This window comes from Gopherus evgoodei, chromosome 2 (assembly GCF_007399415.2).
Source record: "Gopherus evgoodei ecotype Sinaloan lineage chromosome 2, rGopEvg1_v1.p, whole genome shotgun sequence".
NCBI lineage: Eukaryota > Metazoa > Chordata > Testudines > Testudinidae > Gopherus > Gopherus evgoodei.
Window position 1 is genome coordinate 82707985 of NC_044323.1, and position 25350 is coordinate 82733334.

The 25350-nt window shown below is 40.8% G+C and overlaps 1 protein-coding gene and 1 long non-coding RNA gene across 3 annotated transcripts in view; one reads left to right on the top strand and one right to left on the bottom strand.

Annotated features, from left to right (window-relative positions):
• Positions 1-267: 267 nt before the first annotated feature.
• LOC115645922 lies at positions 268-6824 on the bottom strand. The gene is made up of 3 exons (XR_003998866.1): positions 6691-6824; positions 4819-4880; positions 268-361 (listed from the first exon to the last, which is right to left on the bottom strand). It is a non-coding gene; the product is annotated as an uncharacterized LOC115645922 (long non-coding RNA).
• Positions 6825-8678: 1854 nt separating this feature from the next.
• Positions 8679-25350, top strand: part of CTNNB1 (catenin beta 1) — a 32793-nt gene continuing 16121 nt past the window's right edge. The window contains exon 1 of one of the 2 annotated variants that reach the window (XM_030551183.1): positions 8679-8865. The gene's annotated coding sequence lies outside the window, so the exon portion shown is untranslated. The remainder of the gene's footprint in view (positions 8866-25350) is intronic. The other variant, XM_030551181.1, reaches the window with a different exon arrangement.

A 25350-nucleotide genomic window follows, 5' to 3' on the forward strand; every position in this document is an offset into this window, starting at 1 on the left:
TTACAGAATTGTTTTTTTAAGTTTGGGCGGCGAATAAGCAATCCATTAAAATACACAATTTACAACTCTGCTTTAATTACATTTTCAAAAGAGTGCGGTGTACATTGCGGTAATGAAGACAGAAAACTAATTTCCATTAGTAGAATGGTTTCAGAGTGGTTGCTATGTTAGTCTGTATCAGCAAAAAGAACGAGGAGTACCTGTGGCACCTTAGGGTACATCTACACTTCCAGCCGGATCAGCGGGTAGTGATCAATTTATCAGGGATCGATTTATCGCACTCTCCCGTCAACTGTTGAACGCCAGCTCAGCGAGAGGCAGAAGCAAAGTCGACGGGGGAACAGCGGCCGTTGATCCTGAGCTGCAAGGACATGAAGTAAGTGATTCTAAGTCCATCTAAGATACGTTGACTTCAGGTACGGTATTCTTGTAACGGAAGTTGCATATCTTAGATAGACTCCCCCCAGTGTAGACTAGGCCTTAGAGACTAACAAATTTATCTGAGCATAAGCTTTTGTGGGCTAAAACCTACTTCATCGGATGCATGCATGAAGTAGGTTTAAGCCCACGAAAGCTTATGCTCGAATAAATTTGTTAGTCTCTAAGGTGCCACGAGTAGAATGTTAATGAAGAAAAATCGGCACAATTTAGTTCTAAACTTCAGTCTTAGTTCAGCTTCTTCACAATGTTTCCGGCAATTACATCTGTATGTTCTTCTTTTTACATGCCCAAAGTTAATCATCGCACTGTGGTGTAAGAATGCAAAAGGACAGTTGCTTCTGGGTAATTTGGCTTCACTCAGCCTCCTGTCTTCGTAGTCTTAGCGTGCTGCAGTGTGTTACTTGGCATATTTCTGAAAGGTAAACTAGTAACCCGCTCCCATTAACACTGTTTATCAGAGAGGAGATTCTTCATCTAATTCACTGGAGATTCTATAACCTGAACAGCAAATACAATTGCTTTTATCTACTATAAAGTAAATGGAAAATATACAATTTTGCATCAGTTACTACTGAGATGTTTACAACCCACACCTTCCCAATTATACATATGCAATACCTTAGTGTGCCTTTACCTACAAAGCTCTGGAATACAGAAGGTTAGAGATGATTGGTATAATTTAATATATAGGCAGAAATTACATCTTCAAGCCTGGATATATCACAGAAGCATCTTTAAATATATATACATTTCTATTAAGGTTTTAAAATTGTCTGTTCCACTTCTCTACTGATGGCTAAAATGTTCAGGGGAGAGGATGGTCTTTGACGACACGCACACAAGATATTTATAACAACAAGATATTTCACTCTGCATTTTGTTTTAGCGTGTGGGGAGAATAGTAATTGTATTCAGACTTGAAATGGTTTGGGTTACGCAGTTCAGAGCACAAGCACCTGCAGCAAATTAATTTGTTGTAGCACATTAATTATCTCCTAGCTTCTATTTAGGCTGCAGCTGTTGCTATTATGTTAATAATATTTTTATAACCACTATGCACAACAGGTTACAGTAATACTAGAAAATTCTTTGGGTGGGGCATGGGGGTTTTTATTATTATTTTTCAGAGCAAAATGGGGAACAAAATTAAACACACAGGCATCCATTGGGCATTTAGTGTTCTATTTATTAACTGATTTGAAAGAGAATGGGTAACTGAAATTAGAGAAGAGTAACAATAGACAAAGATGGCGCGTGTAGAATTTGTGAAAGCAAAAAAGAAGAAGGGGAGGGGGAAAAAAGAGAGAAAGAAACACCACACACCGCAGTGCTGGGTGGTGAGAGTTCGGGTGGGGGTGGGGAAAATGCTGCAGTTTTCATGAAATAATAAGGTGGAAAAAAAGGCATACAAAGAGTAGGTTTTTCATTGTCTGTAAAATATAAACACAGATGAATTCTGTCTTTGGTTTGTTCATGCTTTTCACTCTGCACAGCAGGGATGTTCTTAAGAACTTGCCCTCTGCGAAATTTCACTAAATGGAAACCGTGGACCCTGCATGATGTGATTATAATCACACCAGCCACTCTTTTTACATAATTTTTTGTTTAAAATCCAGTAATGCTTCTTGTTTTTAAAATATATATCTATATTTATATGTATGTCTAAAACTCTGCTGTTTTACATCCTTAAAGCAAAGTGCGAGCTGAAGGTATAACTGGCTATATCCCATTTACAAATCTCAATGGCTCAAAAACAATATGAAAATTTTTAGCTGACAAGAACATGTCTGCTGCTGGCAGTCACTGCAATAGCTCACCATGTTGCCTACTAACCAAAAGATCAAAAATTATCGATTTCATGGCACTACGTGCTCGGGATAGGAAAGCTACTTTAAAATTTGCATTATTTAAGAAATGAATTAAGAGAAAAGACTCATGTTTTAAAAAACTTTGGAATGTAAAAATGGGTTTATGTTTTAATCTTATCAATGATTTACTATAATTCTATTATTTTTAGCAGCTGGAGTCTGGAAATGATTTTTTTCCGATGAATTTAGGATTTTGCCGCAGTATACATCTGCAGTCCCAGAATCCTCCGGTAAGATAATCCCTCTTGCGATGGGGAACGCCTTTAACCTTTTCGTGAATGAAAAATCTGCAACCATTTTGAAATAAAAAGGGGGAAAGAATGATGATTTCTAAGAACTGGAATGATATTTACTTTGCATTGAAAGAACACTGAAAGGAAAACATACTGTAAGCACTTTGTGTCATTTGAGTATGTAGTTGTTGTCTCCATTACTCATACTCTTTCAATGATGACCACAAATACTTACTTCTAGAGTATGGTGATGACCATATTTCATTCTGCAAAGAAATTCAGAATCAAGGTCCAAGATATATATTATTTCTTTTGTATAACTACAGACCTGCCATGAACTACTATTACCACACTGTTGACCCAAATGAAAGTTTTCAGAACAACTCCCATTGAATTTGCCCAGTGGATTCATAGTTACTTGCTTGTGTGAGAGTAGCCAACTTTCTCGATTGACAAGAGGTATTTACAACTACTTAGCCTTTGCAGCTGGAAAGAAATCAAAAGATTAAACTGAGCTATGAGATATATTGCAAATCTGAACTCCTGGTCCAAAAATAGCCTATTTGGAAGTCTGTTAAATGAAACTCTTATCCTGATGGCTAATATTTTCAGATTATATATTAATTAGGAAAGGTCAGTCTGAATAGGAAAATCTGTCCTAATCACTCTTAAAAAAACAGGACTGAAACTGAACATTTTTTTAAAAATACCAACTCAGTTTTAAAGTGTTTTTCTTTCTAATCACATATAGCACTCTTCTTTCTACAGTACTGACATTTAAAGGGTTACCCATATGAAATATAAATGGCTTCTTGTAGATGGAGCGGAGTGGGGGAAAGGAGGTAGGTATTGCACCTTTGTGTCTATTGTTTTAGTTTGTTTGCAGTAGTTTTTCTCCAAGGCTGGCTGAACACAGCAATCACACATTCCTTTAAACTAGGAAGGCAAGGTAACAATCAGTAAGAGTCAGATATATATTTATATACATTTTTAAATGAAAACTTGGTTTCTGTGGGAAACTAGATATAACAAATTTCAAAAAGAGAACAGACTTGTGGATTTCTGTTGGCCTTGATCATAATTATCCATAATTATCATAACTATTCATTAATATTATAAATGCAAAGCAATCTGTTTATTAATTTGGTTAGTAGTTAAAATATATGTATTTGGTAAGGGCAAAACTTCTATTTTGGTTTGTTTAGTTTTGCTCTATCTACTGTTTAATATGCTAATACTCGGATATTGTGATGAGGAATGCCTCAGCTGCTAAATCAGTTAAAGACTTTTTCAGTTTCTGAAACACACCTGAAATATAAAGTTAAACTGGTGTTGGCTTTCAGACAAATTAAGGCGGATAACAGAAATGCTGCATGTCTCTAGAAGAAAAACGTAAAAATGAAAGAATAGTCTTTTTTTCTGCAACAAAGTATATTGGTCATTAATGACTATTTCTGGTCATTAATAATATTTTTAATATTTGGAACAACACTTACAGAGTGTTCTATTTTATTCATTTCAACCAACTAACCAGCTGTTTTGACCTATCGGTTTCACACTAATTTATTAATGTTTTACGGTCTGCCTTCATTTCAAGAAGATGATCACAACTATGATATTGGCAACATTTTTTGTCTCATTATTTTACGAGAAAAGCAAACCGAACCAAGAGCTCAAGCATGGCTAATTCTTTATTTTTCTTTCTTGTTTAAAGTGTCTGCTAACAGTAGTATTTTACCAAAGTTAGGTCTGGCTGAGAGAGCACTTTGTTTTACTACAGCAAAGTTTTTGACTTGTATTAATAAAAGATACTTCCCAACTATGCATCAAGCATTACATTCCTTAATCTTGTGTCTCAAGAAGAATGTTTGAACGCTACAAGCATTTGTTTTATTTTTTTCTGCCCTACCGTGTGTTCCATGAGAAGTGCAAATATGTTTTTATACGCCGCACATTTAATTTCAGTGGAAGAATTTTTTTTAAATGTCCAACATGCTGCATTTTTGTGTTGCTAAAATAAACATATAAAACACTTAGCATTTTAACAAGATTATAACTGAGTCTGTAATCTGCACCTAAAACATGCATGGTTAGAAGCCAATTGCTTTTTAACATCTGTAATGGAAATCAAAGATTTAGGCCCAGTGATTTAAGTATATTTTTAATTGTTCATTCTCCTTTAAGTGCATATTAGTACCATTGCTACTTATTCTTTACTATGTGCTTTAAGAAGACATAGCTATATTCTAGCAAGAAAGGTGACCAACTAAATTTACCTTTATCCCATTTTTTTTCTGTTTAGCTGCTTCCTACTGTGGTGTGGAGTTAAAAGTTGACTCTGCAAAAACAATGCCAAGGATGTAAAAAAAGGCTAAGAGATTTGAATCATTATCTTTTAAAATTTAACCAAGACATTCTCCTTTGCAGAGAAGATTTCTCATTGCAGAAATACACAATGGTCTTGCTAGAAGGCTGTTTGACATTTTTTTAAAGAACTCTGCAGTATAGTCAACTAACAAACAGTTACCAAAACAAATCTATTAAAGTATTAATCAGCTCTTAAGAAACTTATAAGCTATATATATATATATATATATATATATATATATATAATGAATGCTTGGGGGCTAGGAAGACAATAAATAGACTGATTGTATATATTCCATTGCTAATTGTGAATTCATTAACTGAAGCCCTGCAATCTAATAGCCAAGACAAAATGTTTCCCTTTTGCTATACTGTACCATATCTGAATTACATTGTATTTTAGAAACATTTGTAATTAAACAAAGTGATATTACAAGTTAAAGTAAATTGCAATTGTAAGACTTACATATAGCTATTAAAGCAACGGCTCTTCTCAGCTAGCTCCACAAAACAGAAAATATCTAGTAAATAGTTAACTGCTCACTAACTAAATACTGCAAAACCACACCAAATTAAGATTTTAATTGCCTAGTGCCTAGATACAAAATGTAACAACTCTGCAATAAATCAAGTACAGATCAAATGACTAAAAATATACAATATTATAACTCCTCTTCAACTCACTATAAGGCAACACAACCTGCTGAAGGCCTTCTGAGATTTATAATTTTAAGAAGTTTTTAAACCTCCTTTAAAAGAGGATCATTCCAATGGTCCATCTCATGTCAAAAAGAAGAGCAGTCCACAGCCTTGAGGCCAGAAGCAAAAAGACTACCCTTCCTCGAAAATCCAGGCTTCAGCAGCCCTGTCCCCTCAGACCTCAGGGGGTAGGATAGCACACAAAGAGACTCTGAAAGATATCTGGGACCATGCAGTGCATCAAGGGCATTTGACTGATTTTACTGTTGTTATCAAGGACCCAAAGGAATAGCTTATAGTGAATTTGCCAGTAACACTTTCCACTGAAATAGCATCTTTCATCTAAGAATTGAAAAGATGGGTCAGTCAGTAATATTATCCCCATTTTACAGATGGTGAGGCCAAGGCATACATGATCAATACAGGCTTTTCCCAAGGTCATGCAGCAAAGTAGTTGAGGGAAAAAAGAGTTTCACAAAGAACCAAGCTCTTTTGCTGCTAGCTCCAACCTACCCCCCCAAAACCATGCTGTCTTGGAGAGCTACCGTAAAGCAGAATGAAAAGGCCTGATACAAACTGCAATGCCACTAATGTAGAATAGTCTTATGAACAATAAAGGCTTCCTCCTGCTGGAAGTCAGCCAGAGTCTGAGTCTCAAACCTTCAGGTTATGATCCAAGAACAATGTATTTTGCCTGATTCTTGTATTTTGTTTCTTATGAAGTTATTGGGGTGGATCTTTCAGTCTGGGTATTCAAAGCATCTTTGCTGTGCAATAGGAGCTATATATTAGCTAATGAAAGTGGGTCCCCAGTACTTCCTTAAAATAGGAGGCATAAAGCTCCTAACTGCAGGATTATGCACACACACAGAGGCTATAAGGGTTTATTTTGGGACTTGGACAGCTTGTGGGAGAATGGCCCCAACAGGGCAATGGCTCACAGCACCAGGCTGAAGATTGTTGTATGCCCTAAAATGGAAAGTAAAAACAGGCCCTTAAAGAGCCAATACCTTGAAAGCCCATTAACTTATAACAGTAACGTAAGTCGCCCCCAGTTGAGAAAGCCTCTGCTCTCGTCCTACCCTGGCTCTATCCTGCGGGTGCCCGGCGTCACCTGCCCGGGCAAAAGCGTGCGAGGCGTGCGATGAAAAAAGGGAAGTCGAGGGAGAAAGGAGGCGCCTTTGCTTCCCCACGTGGCCTCCTGGCACCCAAGCGCTGCTCGCCATTCCAGCCCCGAACCCCACCCCTTGGGATGAGTGAGGCGGAGCCTGGGCGGCTGCAACAGGACCCAAGGAAAACACGGGGCCGAGCGGAGTCAGGACAACGCGCCCCTAATGATCCAGACGCCCTGGCACAGGAAACGCGAGAGCGGGCGCAGTGGCGATCCACTTTCGTTCCTTCCCAAGGAGAAGTCTTTAAAGTATCTTCCCTTCCGACACCAACAAGTCTGAGCGCTCCGCGAGGCGACACTGCAAACACAGTCCATATTTAGGCAGTTTTGTTTGCCCGAAATATACTTTGTTGGTGCAAAATCGTACGTTCGGAGAGATCGCACCATAAGTCTTGCCAGTGCAAAATCAACTGCCTATTTAAAACATCCAGCTACTGCAAGATTTCGCATACAAAGAAAGAGCCGCCTATGTGTAAAAATATTCTTTGCTGGTACACGATCAGGTAGGAGCAGAAAGAGCCTATGTGCATTATATCCAGTTAAAGATACAAGAAAGAGGCCCTATAAAAGAATTGTTGGTCGTGCAATATGATGTACGAAAAACAAAAAAAACCCTATATGAAACACCCCCAATGCAACACCGTGGGTATATACAAAAACAAACATAACCCACATAGGTGAAACATACTATGCTAATACAAAATCATGGATTAAAATAAAAGCACGCCTTGTTCTAGCCAAGTACGATGGTGGTGGTGGTGTTTTTACCATCAACTCTTTATTTGTAACCGTGATCTTGTACTGGAGTATGCCTCATATTTTTTTAATATGTTAAGCATATTTTGCCAGTGCAAGATGGTACATGCAAAAGTGTGTAAAACAGTTTACGATACACGAACGTGCACGAAGAGGCTGAAATACATGTGCAAGATCGTGCATGCAGTGGAAAAACTTGTGTAATTCATATTTTCCTGTTTTTAAAACTCCTTCAGAAGGCGAAAAAGCCGAGTTTTCTCCCATAAAAACCATTTCATAACTAGATACTTTCTTTGGCGACTGCTTCCTGACAAATATTTATAAAGGAATTGCAGAACGCGTTTCCGCCTACGTGAATGAGTCTCATACCCACCTTCCCCAGGCTCACTGCCACTAATTGTTTAAAGGAGTCGCGGACAGGAAAGCAGGGCACCGTGCGCATCCAGCAGGGAGAAGAGTGTGCGAGGGGCGTGGACTGCTTTTTTTTGCAAGCCGAGCTCTAAAATTGTATTGTTTTTTCTGTTGTAAATCAAAAAGTTTTCACAGCTGCCGGAAACGCAAAGGAGCGGCGGGATTATTATTGGGAAGCATTTGGGAAACACTACACCGGTTTCTGTACACCGGTTTCTGTAGCTAGTTGCATGTAAACCCCCCCCCACCTCAGCTCGCAGATTATAATTTGTTATGGGGGGGAGTGAGGGGACCCAAAGGCTGATCGCTTGCCAAGTAGTTACTGCCCCTTTAAGAACAATACCACACTGCTGCCCCCTCCCCTCCCCGGCAGCAACTTCTCTCCCAGGCAGGAAGGAACCAACCTCTCTCCCAACCTCCAGAATAAGGTGTCTCCGCCGCCCCCCTCCCCATCCCGGCCTCATCACACCTCCCTCTCTGCTGGATCACTGCTCCCATCCTGCCTTGTTCTCCACAGCGACCCCCCCCCGCAGTGTTTCCAGACCCCCCCACCCCCTCTGCCCTGCAACTCCATTCGCCTCCCCCAGCGCGCTCCATAGGGGCGAGCGACCCACCGCGGGCGGCGCACAGCTGCTCTTTGTCTCCCTCCGCCCTGGGAGCCGGGCACTATTTCTCCTCCCCCTGCCCTGGCGCTGGGTGCCTGTGGAATGCTGCGCGCCGAGCCCGGCAGCGGCGGCAGGATACAGCCGAGGCTGCCGCTCCCTATAAGAACCTCCTTGCGAGCGACGCCATTTTAAGCCTCTCGCTCGGTTCGGCGGCGGCTCAGTGTCCGGCGCGGACGGACAAGAGCCGGAGCCAGGCGGCGGCGGCGGCCGGAGACCGGGGCTGGGGGAACCCTGCGCTCCTGCCTGCCCGCAGTGTCAGTGGCGCTTTCTGTTAATTCCCACTTCCTCCCTTCGGCCGGCGGCGCTCGGGTTGTTCCCAGCCCGGCGGGGGCGCCCCCGGAGTGCGGAAACCGGGGGCGGGGGGTGTCGCTCCAGGGAGAGCGGCGGCCGGTGGCGGAGGGTTGGGGCTGGGAGGGCTCGGCGCCGGGAGGTCCCCGCTGGGCCCGGCCCTGGGGCGGGAGGGGGATGCCGGACCCGGGTAGGGAGCGGCTCGGACGCGAGGGCTCTTGACTGGGGCGGTCCGGACCGTTGAGTGGCTGGGGAGGCTGGAGGCGGGTGCCGGGCTGTGGGAGGCTGGCGGGCCCCTGCCTGCGGCGGGGCGAAGCGAGTTTTCTGCTCCCGGGCTCTGGGATGGGAGGCTCGTAGCAGAGCCTGTGGGCTGCAGCCGGGCTTGGAGCAGCGTCGGGCTGATTTGGGGGGCGCCGACGGGCTTTCGAGCACGGCTCCGATAGCAGGAAGGGGGGGAAAGGGAAGCGGGTTCGGGTTTGTTTGTACTGTGTAATTATCCAATAACTAAGCCGCTGCTTGACTGCAGGGGCTGTTATCTGTTGCATTGTGGGCTTTTGTCTCAGCTGCATGTGTGTTTGCAGGAGAGGCTCCTGTTCGTATCCATGCCGCTGCTGGGTGTCTTGAGTTCAAGCTGCTCCGGAGCTGGGTGTAATCAAAGCGAGTTTAAAACACCCCAAGTAGCTAGAGTCTCATTTAAAGAGCGTACCAAGCTGCTTGGGGCTGTCCTACCGGGGGAAGGAGACTTGCTGGTTTTGCACTAGACCACTTCGGATTATGTAGTGTGTTGTGGGGGTTAGTCTCCAGGGCTGATCCCTCCGAGGGGAGGCAGTCTGTGGACCAATTCTGCTGTAGTTCCCATTGGCTTATATGAAACTTCTAAAAATTCAAGTGCTTTTTTTTTTGGGGGGGGGGCGGGTGGAAGATAACAATACTTTGAATCTGTTGGCTGTATTTTCTTCTCTCCTGTATGGAAGGACTCTTGTTCTGATACTCTATATCTTCCAGACATCTGTGGTCTTTCCCCTCCCCCAAAGTATGCATGCAAGTTGTGAATGGAAAGAGGCTGGGCTGGTATGCTGAGGTCAGTAGAAGGAAATCAAGGCGGGGTTTTAGTAAAATAGGAACTTCGTTTAGGAGAGTGTAGTAGACTCAGATTAGAAAGTGACCAGAATGAACAGGAGAACTTCCTCTGATCTTAAATGTTGTTGCAAGATGTGTACCCTTCCGTGTTAGGGTTTATCACCTGTATATGACTTGGCATTCAAAGTCCAAGAGACTTCCAAAAGCCTTGACTGAATTTAAGATTGCATAAAATTAAGATGGTTATTTGGCCAGGTTACCTGTCTTAAACTTTGTTAGCATATTTTATCACATTACTAGTTGTCATTTTAAATTAATAGGCCAAGATTTTCAAAAACAAGCGTCTAATACAAGTGACTTAACTTCCAAAAGTACTAATCTGCAGATTCCTTTAACATTAATGGCAGCTTCTGGATACTTGGCACGGTTGAAAATAAAAATTTGTTTAGGTGCCTAAATGTGGCTCACCGTTGTATACAATTGTGTATGTACTAAATACAAATTATTACTGTAAGAGTAGGAGGCCGGTGTTTGACTTTGCTAGAATAAATAAAAACAGCAGTCTTCAAAATTTAGTAGTGAAGAGGCTTGAATCTTTAAGTTGATCCACTTGTGTCTCACTTAGTGTAAATGGTCAGGTAGAGGGTGAAAATCATGTGAAATTGCTCACAGGAAAGGGTGGGATAGAGAATGGCCTCTAGAATGAGAGAAATCTTAAGTAAAGATGTAGGTCAAGCCTTACCTTGTGTTAGGTCTTGTGTCACAAATTAAAAGCACCCTGTCAGTTTAATCATAACTCATATGTTTCACCTAACTCAAATTCTAAACTTCATACAACTCATGCCTTCAACTCTTGTGCAATAAAGACTGGGCTAGGCTTTCTGCTTAGCATGTACTAGCATAATGCTAAAGTGATTACATATAACAGGCTTTCTGGGTTAGATTTGCTGAAATTTAAGCTTCAGGACTAACAGGTTTCATTTAAACATAGGATTGACTGCGTGAAATGATCCAAATTGATGATTGTTTGTTTGCTCTTCCTTTCATTAAAGAGTTCAAGATAGTGTGTGGTCGGGGGAGGGGGGGCATGAGGGGAGAATATGGACATTGACATTTTAGAATTAGGTACTGTCCATTCACATGTAAGGCGGATGCCCATGTGTGGTAACTTACACCAATTTCTACCTACAAAAACTATAAGCTTATACTTTTTCAATGTTATAACTAGGTGTCTGACTGTTCATCTGATAAAATTCACTGGTAGGGCTCTACCAAGTTTTATCCAACAACAAATTCTTAATATGGTCACTAAAGCCAGAAAAAATCATAATGCGTGTGGAGACATAGCAATAACTATAAAGTTGTCCATGCTGATAGTTTAAGTTAATACAGGGGTTGCTGTGACACTGTAGTAAACTAATAACTTGTGCTTTGTGACTTAATAGGAATCTACATACTGTAGTCAAGAAGTTATTCCTGATTTCCTGACTACAATTTCTCATGGCCTCAGTGTCTTAAGCTGGTCTTGAATGATTTCTGCTTTATTAAGGCATGTAAAATAAGTTTGTTTTTTTTTGTTTTGCAGGTGGCAGCTTTTACAAATTCAAGATTTGCATTTAGTTCTGGTGTTCTAGTTTTAATTTTTTTAAACTTATTAGTGTATAACTGAAAATCTAGGATTTGTAAACTTTAATTTGCAAATGACAGCATCTATCAAACTAAAGTCAGTCTTACAAAAATCTAATTACCTGCTGCCCTGGACTAGTGCACAGTTTTATCAAGTGAAACAATTGTCATAATAAAGAGTGGGTGAGGCAAATGGCTTCTCCTTTTTAAACTTGTGTGCATTTCTTGCAATGCTTATCTAGCTAGACATTGCCATTAAAAACCAAATTCTTAGTATACTGTTACTCCCAAAAGATTTAGACTTTTATAAACTTGCCACATCCTGATACAGTACTGCTATTCTTCAATAATTCACAGCATTATCAATGCCTGCAAAATCAGTATTTCCAGTGCTTGCTAGGCATTCTACGCTAGACTTTTTTCAAAATAAACTCCCAATGAAATTAACTTCCATGTCAGAGAGGTTCAGCACTTTTTGTCCCCGGTGATACACTGGCTAGAAAAATAGATGCACTTAAAAGGGAATAGTGGTTATAACACTGATCATAACAAAAATGTGACTCTGATTTAGAAGTTGATAGGGATACTTGTCTTGTGTGATATATTAAACTTATTTAACATAGTACAGTGTGAATAGATGAAAAATCCATGGTAGCTTGGTAAAACTGTTTGTTTTTGTCTTTGAGTCTGCATTAATGTCTCCTCAGCAAAGCAAGAGAAGGAAGTAAAATAATTGAATAACATCCAGGTAGTCTAGACACTATTGCTTCTGACTGGGCACAGGCTGCAATGCACAGTGTCACTGACACACAACTTAATTCTAAAACGTCTTGAGTCTGTTTCAGGAAATTATGAATAAAATGAGACTAAGTACTTACTAGTTCAGCTGGAGCACTGTCACTGCAATCTCTGTCATACTGAACTGAATAGTTGGCAGGTCCCTGACCAAACAAACATTAGAACAGGTCTGTCTAGGTAGACTTTAACAGTAACTATATATTCATGGTGAAATGTGAATCAGAATGGAAGAATATATTTGTCAATCTGCATGATGATCCTATTACATTTAGCATGAATTATTAAATGTACCCATCATATACATTCGGAGCACACTTGTCAACAGAAGATAAAATATAGCTAGATCTTACAAGAAAAGGTTGTTCACAAAATTGGAGTATTGTCCCATAACATAGATTTCTAAGGGGATCTTTGAACTCTCGTTCTTGTAGTAAATACCTTCATATTTCTCATTGGTTTAGGAACAATACAGGTGCCCTCAAGTGGCCAAAAATCTAAACGTCCCACATTGAGACTTGCAAATACTAAAAGCAAACTGTCTAGGTTAAACAAAAGGTGTTGATAAATTTTCTTTGGGTACTGTAGTGTCAAATTTCACTAACATACAGATTGTAAAGTCACAGGGAGGCAAAGTACTGGAGTAAGTTTTATAGGAGTGCTTATATTTCCAAATTATTCCATTCATGGAATCGGACAGTTGGTGCCCTAACTGTACAACTTATCAGTGTTCTGGTGTTTTATTTAGTCTAGTTGTAACTTTATAATGGGTTAACTTCTTCTATTTTAAGCTGCTGAGACTAACGGGAAACATAACTACTTTTAATGTAGTTCAGTTCTGTCTTGGAGTTTCTCACATCTCTCTTTGCACTAACTCACAGGATTGAGTCGGGTCATAGACTTCGTTATGCAGAAGTGCTGCAGCAGGACTTTGGTGCAAGGTATTAAAGTGTTGTCACGCTGCTATATGGATGGAGACCTAGGTATCAAGGTCTACTTTTTTCTCTCTCTACACATTTCTTTATAAAGTGTAGAGTTCAGCATACAAAGCCTTGTTAAAAAATGTTTTCTTCTCCTATACATGGCAATTTAGGCACAACTGTTGGCATGGATGTCTAGTCTTGGGTCTGGAATGTCTTAAATTTGGTCTTTGTGTATGTGGTGATACTGCAGTGACTTGAGTATCAAAACTTAAATTGATAATTCAGACTTTAAGGGATTACTGCTCAGTACTGAGACCTTTACAACAGTAAGCAAAATTACATGTAATCTCAAAGTTACTAATTTCTTGGTTGAGGGTTTTTGAAAGGTGGGCATATAAACAAAGGCTTAACATTATGGGAATGGTTTATGCCAGCATAGTTAAAGTAGCTTGAACTGTGAACGTGTTATAACAGTGGGGGTACAACCATATAGGGCTTGTCTTCACTTTTTGGGATAAATTGACCTAAGTTACACTATTCTAGCTATCTGACTGTTGTAGCCTGAGTTGACATAGCTTAGGTCAGGGGTAGGCAACCTATGGCACATGTGCCGAAGGTGGCCCGCAAGCTGATTTTTTTCAGTCCCCTGGCCACCAGTCTGGGGAGACCTGCATTTTAATTTAATTTTTAAATGAAGCTTCTTAAACATTTGAAAAACTATTTACTTTACATACAATAGTTTGGTTATATATCAGACTTATAGAAAGACCTTCTAAAAACATTAAAATGTATTACTGGCATGTGAAACCTTAAATCAGAGTGAATAAATTAAGACTTGGCACATCACTTCTGAAAGGTTGCCGACCCCCTGGCTTAGGTCAGTTTATCCTGGAGTCTTCACTGCTCTGTGTCAGGAGGTGCCCTCTAGTCGACTATTTTACTCTTCTCTGAGAGCTGGAATCAACTGGAAAGCATTCTGCTGTTGATTTAGCAGGTCTTCGCTAGACCCACTAAATCATCACCCACTGCATCAATTGCAGCAGCATAGATATCCCTGGTAGTGAAGACAAGCCCATAGTGTGTTTGGTTGCTGATAAAGCAATTTATTCAAGTTGCTAAAGTACAGTCATTTCAGAAAGCACTGTTACTAAATTCTTTTTCATAAACTAAGAAGCAAACTCTGCAATGATGAAGCACCCCTAACCTGATTCTGGCTTCTGGCTTCTTCATGCACATTACTATGATGTATCTGGAAATAGCAACTAATCTTTACACTTCAGATTAGAATCTGCCTCAATAGCTGGTCACAAGTTCTAGGCAACTGTTATTTAGGGCTGGCATTTAGATGTCCACATGTAGATTGTAAAATCTGTTACTATTTTTACAGTTCCAGTATTGCAGTGCTGGTAAAAATCCCCTTGAAAGTGAAAAGCTGTCCCTCATGGGTATCATTCTCCCAAATGAGAACTGGTACAGTGTTTTCTTGGCATCTGAACACTCAGTGCTGCTGCTTATCACTTTGGCAAACAACGGCAAGTTAACAAGACTGTTCATGCACCCCAAAATTACATGTTTATTGTCTGCTCTTGGTGCTGCCTGTAGCTTTCTCCAGGCTGTGGCCATGATTGTTCCATGCTGGGAGGAGGAGCCAAAAGAGGAGGCTGACAAAGTGGTAGAGTATCTGCCTCTTTTCACAGCCACCTGCTTAGTGGCAAGACAAGTGGGGTAAAAGACAACTACTTAGTGACAGCTGGGGAGGCGATAGAGGGAGTTTTGTATCTTTGGAGCTAGAGGCTGATGTGAAAGGGCAATCCAGGAATAACTTCTTGGTGGCAATCTCAGTAGCTGAGGGTGGGTCTGCCTTCATTACCAAGATGTTGTCTCTGGACCTTGCTGCACTGGAAGGATGCCACCTTTACTTGCTTACTAACCAAAGGTAGATAAAACATCTGGCAGACATCTTCTGGGCCTTTATTACTGATTTGGTTGAATGGCATATAACAAGTGTGATGTTATATAGTATAGGTGTGGTCAATCTTTGTGTAAACTGAACACATTTTCTCTAGGATTTACCAAGACAAACACGTAACTACCATGATGCAGTTTCTAGACACAGTATAACACCACTCTAAAGGCAACCTACAGAATCCCTTGTCCTCTGCTTGTCAAATATTTTATCTTGATTGGAAAATTTTAAGCATAATTGAAGGAGGGGCAGAAGAGGTGCATCTTGACCACAGCATAGTTGTTGTCTGTTCTCACCTCTTTGTGGGCTATATATTTTTTTTGCTGTATATAGAATTGATGCAAGGTAATCATACTTTTTTTTTTAAAAACCTAAAATGATTTGCTTGGGAAGACCCTCTAAGTCTTAGTACAGCTAATCCAGTTCTAGAAAATGTAGTCAAGACTACTTAGCAGGATTTAATTATGGCTTTCAATCGCTGTTTTGTGGATGAGAGTAACTCAGTTTTCTTGTATCAGGGGGGTAGCCGTGTTAATCTGGATCTGTAAAAGCAGCAAAGAGTCCTGTGGCACCTTATAGACTAACAGACGTTTTGGAGCATGAGCTTTCGTGGGTGAATACCCACTTCGTCAGATGCATGTTGTGGAAATCTCCAGGGGCAGGTAGGGGTGTGTGTGTGTGTGTGTATGCATGCAGGCAAGCTAGAGATAATGAGGTAGTTCAGTCAGGGAGGATGAGGCCCTGTTCTAGCAGTTGAGGTGTGAAAACCAAGGGAGGAGAAACTAGTTCTGTAATTGGCAAGCCATTCAGTCTGTTTAATCCTGAGGTGGTGATGTCAAATTTACAGATGAACTGAAGCTCAGCAGTTTCTCTTTGAAGTCTGGTCCTGAAGTGTTTTTGCTGCAGGATGGCCACCTTAAGGTCTGCTATAGTGTGGCCCAGGAGGCTGAAGTGTTTTCCTACAGGTTTTTGTATATTGCCATTCCTAATATCTAAACTTCAGGACCAGATTTCAAAGAGAAACTGCTGAGCTTCAGTTCATTGCAAACTTGACACCATCAGCTCAGGATTAAACAGACTGTGAATGGCTTGCCAATTACAGAACCAGTTTCTCCTCCCTTGGTTTTCACACCTCAACTGCTAGAACAGGGCCTCATCCTCCCTGATTGAACTACCTCATTATCTCTAGCTTGCCTGCATATATATACTTGCCCCTGGAGATTTCCACTACATGCATCTGATGAAGTGGGTATTCACTCATGAAAGCTCATGCTCCAAAACGTCTGTTAATCTATAAGGTGCCACAGGACTCTGTTTTCTTGAAGATTCAAAGCACTCTTGTGCTGTTGCTGTATTTGCTAAGATTAGGTAACAAAAGCATGTGAACAAGAATTGGAATTGCATTAATTGTAAAATCTGATTTTACAATTTTAGTTCTTAGATTGCTGGAATGATGGCAGCTTTAAACCAGTCTTATTTGCAATGTTGTGGACAAGGCATCCAAATCTTTTTTTGGGGTAGGAAGGAGAGTTTTGTCTCTGAAGTTCTCCATTAATAGATTCCTTCCACATATATGGAGGAGAAGCAAGGACTTGGAAGCCTGAACTGTTAGTGTGATAGCAAGTCATTTTTCATTGGGTGTTCAATTCCCTGCAGTGTGGAAAAGTCCTTTCTTAGTGGCTTCAAATAGCAGTGAAATGTTTCTGTGAAATGTTTCTGTTAAATGCAAAGTATACTAATTAAAATAACTGCATTTTATCAAACTGAATTCTTTGGGCAGACTGAGAATTGTAATCATGGGAGAAACCACTAGAATGACTATCTGACTTCTGTTAATACAGATTCAGAACTGGAAATTGAGCTCTTTGCATAATTGGAAGGTTGCTTTATACATTTGAGGTTAAAAGTTCTAGAGAGAATGTAGCATCACTATCAATGCCCCCTTCTCTTGCAAAGCTTCAGACTGGGTTTTCTCAAGCCTGTGTGGTTTTATTTTTTTTAGTTGGTATTGACCTCAAGGCATCAAATTCAGTGTGAACCTAGAATGACAGAAGATGTTAATCTGCAAAATTAAAACTAGATATTACTGGTAGAAAACTGCTTTCCGTACAAATGTTCTACATAAACTTGATGATGTCTGCTCTTGCACTATATATTGACTAGCTTGTACCAAGTCAGTTTTTGAATAGCTGCCTCTAAATACTACATGAGTAACCTAGCAACCAAATTTGATGCTGCATTGAAGGGATCAGAATTTTCATGCATTAGCTGTCTTAATGGCTTTCCCTCAGTCACTGGTATCAAAAGCCCTTGGAATCTATCCTGCTGACTTTAAACTGAAAGTACTTTTCCAACTTTATGAAATAGTGTAAAATGGTCATGTGGTGACACTGCTACTTCACAGCTATCCCAGATGTACAAGTCTCCTGTAGGATAACAGCTGTAGTGGCGGAAGACTGGTCTTTCTTACTACTTGAAATTTTGCAAGCAAGCAACACAACAAACTCTTCAATTTCACTTTAAAATCAGTAGCCTAGCTTGAGTAGCACAGAACTGGACTTCACATGTTCCTATGCATATTGGATGCAAGAATGGGAGTTAAATGTTGGTTTGCACTTCCATCCTTTCAAATTGGATGGAAATCTGTTACTGACTAATACAGTAGTATACAGTATTGTAGGTAGGTCAGTCCCAGGATTTTAGGGGTATCTTCAAAGGAGCTCTGTGGAAGTTCAAAAGCTTCTCTCGCCAACAGAAGCTGGTCCAATGAAAGATTACCTCACCTATCTTGTATCTCCAATTGACTAATAGTGGCTGTTAGCTTTAAATGTCAGCTTAAATTCTTAAACTAAAAGCATCAGGTTTAAATAACCTCATTTGTCTAAAATGGGGTAAAGGATGTCATAGCAATTTTTTTTCTGAGCTGGAGTAATGTTTTATCTGTAGCCTTTCATCACTTCTGACACTAGACTGAAACATATATTATATATAAATGTGTCAATCCTGCTGTGGTTTCTTGTACAAAACATCTGAAGGAATGTAAGGGTCAATGAAGTTGGAATTTTCCTCACAAGTGGTTATCTTCTGAATTAAGTCAACTGCTATCAAATATTAACTAAAATTTTTTATTAAAATGGGCTTCATTTAGTAATATTTAGGTCCCTACCAAACTCCTTGACCAAAATGGACCATTTCAGTCATAAGATTTTAAAAATCCTAAATTTCAGTGTTGGGGCTGCGTGGGTGGGTGGATGGGTTGGTTATCACAAGATTATTGTGGGGGAGGGTATAAGTACTGCAACACTCCTTCTGTGCTGCTGCTCTGGTGGCACTGCCTTCAGAACTGAGCAGCTGGAGAGAAGCAGCTGCTGGCCAGAACTCCAGTTCTGAAGGCAATAGCACCACCAGCAGCAGCACAGCAGTAAGGATGGCATAATATGGTATTGCCACCTTACTTCTGCAGTGCTGCTGGCAGGGTGCTGCCCTCAGAGCTTGGCACCCAACCAACAGCCACTGCTTTTCAGCTGCCCAACTCTGAAGTCAGTGTAGAAGTACGGGTAGCAGTACCATTACCCCCTTAAAATAACCTTGTGGCCCCATGCAATTCCCTTTTGTGTCAGGACCTCCCAATTTCAGAAATGCTGGTCTCCCCTGTGAAATCTGTATAGTATTGGGTAAAAGCACATAAAACCAGATGTCAGGGTGGGAGATCTGATTTCCCGGTCCATGATGCGTTTTTCATGGCTGTCAATTTGGTAGGTCCCTAGCTATATTATTGTATTAACTGTGTGTAGTGTTCAAACCTCTCAATCCTGAGTCTTCATAGGGGATATCTAAATGAATGTTGCTTAGGTAAACTTGAAAATAATATCGGATTGCTAGCATCTTCAGCCTCTGAAAGCTTAATGGTCATCAACTCCTGAGTTAGTGTACAATGCATAATTTCGGACAATTCACACTGACAGAAACTGGATGGGGTTAAAGCCAACAGGTGTAAACATGCTATTGTGACTTTAGATTACAATTATAATGAATTAAACTGTAAAACCCTGTATTTTTAAATGCCACCACTGTTGGAATATCTTATTTGAATTTTAAAAACTGAGAAGGCAAAACAGTTGATAATGAAGGTCCTGATAGTGGACACATTTCAGTAGGAATAACTTGAATCAAGGGTCCTACTGACTTAAAAGGGAATAATCGTGTGCAGCAGTGATGGCTAAAACTGTGTTTTTGTTTAAAACTTTTTGCATAGAGGCAACTGTCAGTTGTTCGTTTTTTTTTAAACTTGTTTCAGTGGTGGTAATTAAAAGATATTTAGACTTTCAGTACTTAGGCCATAATTTTCAAAAATAGGAGCTTAACTTTTAGGCTCAGATGGGATTTTCAGACACCTGAGTGACTTAAGGCAATGGGACTTGTGCTCCTCAAACAGCAAACTTTATGTAGCTAGTCAATGTTTTTTTTTTTTTCTGGAAATTGAGTACTTCAGAAGGTGGCTTTGCATGGTGTTGGAGTTTGTAGTGATCTCCCAATAAGCATACTGAGGCCCTGGAATTATCTTCAGACATAGATAAGTATTAAGTGAAACTTAGTAAAAAATCTTTAAAATCTGAAACACTAATTGGGAAACTAAAATGTCTTGTACTTCCCATTTTATAGTCTTTGACTTTTATCCACCCTAGTTTGTCATAGTCTCTCATGCTTATGGAAGCACCTGCAGTTCTAGTTGCAACAGGAACACTTCAGATAGCTGGTTTTGTGAGTGAAGAAACTGCTCATCTTAATCTTTAAAAAGTATTAAGTTTATAGAGGCTACTGAAATGACTTCAGTGTACTAGCCTAAGTAGCAGTGTTTAAAGTATTGCCCTGTATCTTGGAGCCAGCCATTTGTAGGCAATGCACTATTGAGCAAGTGTCTATAGGACTGCTAATCTAGAGCAGTAATTGTTTTTGTATTTTGGTTCAGAACAAAACTTCAACTAAGGATACTTGGGAGAGTACCACAAACAACCCTGCAGGTTTTATTATTTCTCCTATATTTGGCTTTTGGTAACTGAGTTTATCCTAATTCGAAGTACACTTCTTCCAAATCTTAGTAGCTGAGATGGGTTGGTGCTACTGCTCCCTTAAAGATGTCTGTATTTAACATGGGCGTATCTCAAACACTAGTTTGTCTTACTGGGTTTACAATGCAAAAGGAGAGGCTGTCAGTAATAACTACTGAAACTAATTGCAAAATAACTCCAGCCTGAAATTCCTTGCTGGAGAACAGAATACTCGACCATTTTAATTAAGGGTTCTGATTGAACCAAAAAAGCAAACATTTGCTCAACTGAGTTGTGGGTGAGCTTTGCAGTTTCAGTGAAGGGGCTCCATCTTAACAACCAGAAACTTTATGGAATTATGTTTTAGATATTTAAGCACCCGGAACTGGCAAAGAATGGCAAGTAATTCAAAATTTGACTTGGTTACTGTCTTGGATCAAATGGCTTTGTGTACTTCAGCCATTTGGCTAGAATTCACTACTTGCTCTGACTTTAACCTTGATTCTTCATTTATTGTGGCTCCTTGCTTCCTCCCAACCTTGTCTGTACTAGGGAAATCTACAGAGCTCCTAGCTCTTCTAGCATGGGTAGGATCTATACTGGAGTGGGCAAACTATAGCCCATGGGCCAGATCTCGCCCACCAGCTGTTTTAAGCCAGTCCTCAAGCTCCCACTGGGGAGCAGGGTTTGGGCTTGCCCTGCTCAGGGTCAGGGCTGTTCCATGCAGCTCCCAGAAGCCACAGCATGGTATCTTCTTCCTCCTCCTCTTCTGTGCCCCCCTCCCCAAGCACTTCAGCCAGGGAGTAGGGTTGGGGGCTGCTACACAGGGCTCCTGGAAACAGTGGTAGGGGGGCCCCCTTCCAGGGCTCCAATGGGAGCTGCAGGGGTGGTGCTTGTGGATGCAGCAGTGTGCAAAGCCACCTGGCCGTCCCTCTGCATAGAAGCCAGAGAGAGGACATGCCACTACTTCTGGGAGCAGCTTGAGGTAAGTGCTACCCAGAGCCTGCACGCCTGAGCCTCTCCCCCCGCCCCAACCCTGATCCCCTTCCTGTCCTCCAAACCCCTCACTCCCAGCCTGGAGCACCCTCCTGCACCCCCAGCTGGAGCCCTCACCCCTCCTGCATCCCACTCCCCAGTCCAGAGCCCCACACCCTGAACTCCTCACTTCTGGCATCACTCTGGAGCCTGCACCCCCAACCTGAGCCCTCATTCCCTTCTGCACCCATTCCAATTTTGTAAGCATTTGCCATACAACTTCTATTCCCCGATGTGGCCCTTGGGCCAAAAAGTTTGCCACCCCGATCTATACTGTGGACAAGGCTTCTGCAGCTGGGCTTGTTCTACTGCTGCTTGCTTTCTGGCAGTCTTAATTAACCATTTAAGGATGTGGCAGCCATATTTTTTTTAAAATCTAACTTCAGGCTCCTAGTAGTGTTTCTGCATCTATATGTTTTATAGATAGACATGACTAAAGAATTATTTGACTACATATAGTCAGCTGTTATGTGGATAAGTGTTCTGGGATTGTTTGATAATATGGAGAGACTTAGTTTGCATATAACCTTGGAGCTTTACCTGCCTGATATGGGGGCTATTAATCAGCATTGCTGCTAACTTATGAAGAACCAGTGGTTTCTGGAGGTCCTCTATTTTGGGACAATATGAGGGTCAGTGATAAATCTTGGGACTTAATATTTTGCATTAATAAACTAACCCATTCATCAGTCAATAAGGGATCATACTTTTCTCTTGTATTTGAGAAATGTAGCAAGTCAGACACTTCTGAGCCAAGTATTACTTTTATTTCCAGTTGGGGTTTATACTTGGGTCCTGTAAAGAAGGTAGTGCACATCTACAGAACTCAAAATTATCAAAGAGCAGCAGGATGTTCCCTGGTAAATAGGGAAAATGGGAGTTGCAAAACTAACAGTTTCTACCATATTTAATCTTTCAAAGAGTGGTGATCCCTTATGGTTGCAAGGAGGGCACTCTAAATAGAGCTGCTCTGGTGCCTTGAGACATTACTCACTGCTTTGCAAGCTGCTAGTAGCAGCAGTATGAAACAAGATCAGTCAGTTTCACTGCAGTTGCTCAACCATCTAAGCACTGGAGGCAAATAACTGGGTCCTTAGTGGAAGGGCCAAAAAAATTAACAGTAGACTTCTACCCTCTTAAACCCCAACTTCAGAGCAGGAAGGCTCTGGAAACAGAAGAAACCAAGCTTCTCATAAATGGAGGTGGAATATCTTATCCAGAGGTTGATCCAAAAATGAAACACCAAGTAGGGTCCAGAGACTGCTTTCTGGTAGCAGGTGCTCTCTTCTCCTGCAGCCAGAAAACAGATCAACTAGAAACATGTCAGTGACCCACCATAATTCAGTGTTGCATTTTTTGTGTGCATACCTGATTTATACAGGGGGAATAAAGCCTTGGTAGCTGTAATAAACAGTAAGTAGGCTTAATTTTGCTAATTCAAATCTAAGTTGCTTTTTCTTCCTAAATGCAACTTCACTGTGACAAACTGCTGTTGACTGGTCAGTGTGGGGCTACATTTTTCTTTGTGCATTATGAGTGGTAGTGCCTTTCAGTTCCTTGATCTCACTATCTAGAAAGGATGCTCATTACAAATGTAAGGGGTTTGACAGTTTGATAAGAGCTTTTCCAAAACCTTAAAGCTAATAGACTTGTTCCCACTTAAGGAAAAAAAACCTTTTGGCTCTACAGGTATGCTGCAGCTGGCAGTGAGGCTCTCAAGTATGGATAGACAACATGCTAGCTCATATCGAGCTAGCATGTTAAAGTAGTAGTGTAGAGGTTACTTAGACCCAGGAGACCCAGCTCTAATGTCCACATGATTATCTTTTAGCACACTAGCTGGAACTGAGCAAGCAAGAGTCTGTCTACCTAGGCTGGGAGGCTTGTTCCCAGCTGCGAAGTGGTCAGACCCTAAAGCAGGGGTAGTCAATAATAGGTAGGCAGTCAGACCCCACCCCAGATGTTTTAGATCTGACCCTGAAATCTTGCTGTCTTTTATTTTCTCCCCACTCATTGACCCCAAAAAAGACTACCCCTGCCATAAAGGAACAAGGCTTGTATCCTTAATGTTCATGATGCAAGGTTAATAAAACTACTTCTTGCATTAGAAATCTGGACGTATCCAGTATCTTGCATGTAAAACTCCATGGCTCTCTGAGTTAGTAGGTTTGACTTCAAGTAAAAAGGGAATGACTTTTTTGGGGAAAGTCTCAACTTTCTGAATAAAACACTTGTCATACTTCCTGTACACAGATGAAAAACTTTCTTTGTTTAAAAGGTGATCTGCTAAAGGTGGAAGAAAATACTTGTGTGTGTCCCTCTGCTATCTTGACATTTAAGGCTTGAAAAAAAATCAAGAGATTGTCCTTGAATTCTGTACCTTTTGGAATATTGATGCTGGAAAACTTGGGAGGTGGTCTCAGGCTGGAATTGAAAAGGCAGGGGGACTAAGTAGGTACAAAAATCTTCTGACTAAAATTCCTTTTTTAAAATTTACATAGTATCAAACTAGCTCTCTAATTGTAGTTTTTGAGGCTAGGTAGACCTTGAATTACTAACTAATTGTAAGCTTGAAAATGCCTTTACACACTGCAGGGTATTAAGGACAGCTACAAGTACACTGAATACTCTATATTCCACGTAAGCAATTGCTGTAGTCTAAAGAGGGATGTTGCACAAGGGCAGGCAAGCTTGAAGCTTTCAAGGTGTGCTACATCCTAGGAAACCCTATAGTGTGAGAATGGTATGCATATCTCTCCTGTAGTCACAAAGTAAAACTGACTGGTCCTTTCATTGCTCAGACTGAGAAATATTCAGCAGGGAAAAAAATGAAACTGAAGACTGATTAACATTAGGGTAGTGACAAACTTTTTGCAAAAAAGCCTTTGAATCCATGTCCTGTAATTCCTGGTGGAACATACTACTTTGGTGGACAACCAACAGAGAAATAGAGTACAGAACATCACACTTGAAAAACTAGAACTTGTGAATATCCAGCACTTGGAATACAATAAGATTATTGGGAAGTCTTACTAAAGAGCTTGCCTGTATGCTAGTTTAATATGACACTAGCTATTAGTAGGAAATGACTTAAGTTTGTATTGAGAAACATTTCATCACTCATACCACTGAGCTTCATTGACAGAAGCTGTCTGTCCTCAGTGACACTAGGTTTGAAGTAGCTGGTGGGAACATCTGCTGTCCAAACAGGATCTCTTGATGTAGAATGGCAACTTGTAGGATTGCTTCACTGCTTGCTAAAATTCCTGAGGAAAATAAGGGAAGAACTAACCAGGGATAACTTGTTACCTTTGGAAGCATTCAAAACAAGATTGACTCATTCAGCTTTGGTTGTGTGGTGATCCTCTGCACTCGGCATAGGAGTGCATGCCACTTCCCTCCAAATTTTACATAGCAACCCAAATTAATATAAAATATCTTTAGAATTGGATGTACAGTAACTCCTTGCTTAACGTTGTAGTTATATTCCTGAAAAATGTGACTTTAAGCAAAACTGTTAAGCGAACCCAGTTTCCCCTAGGTTCCAGGGAATTTTTTTCACTAGACAAACTATATATGTAGATATACACAGTGTGTTTTTAAACAATGTAATACTCCTCACAGCTACAATGAGCGTGCAGCTTGGTTGACATGGTGAAGTTAGAGCAGGGATCGGCAACCTTTCAGCAGCGGTGTGCTGAGTCTTCATTTATTCACTCTGATTTCAGGTTCCGCGTGCCAGTAATACATTTTAACATTTTTAGAAGATCTTTCTACAAGTCTATAATATATAGCTAAACTATTTTATGTAAAGTAAATAAGGGTTTTCAAATGTTTAAGGAGCTTCATTTAAAACTAAACTAAAATGCAGAGCCCCCTGGACCAGTGGCCAGGACTCAGGCAGTGTGAGTGCCACTGAAAATCAGCTCGTGTGCTGCCTTCAGCACCTGTGCCATGGGTTGCCTACCCCTGAGTTAG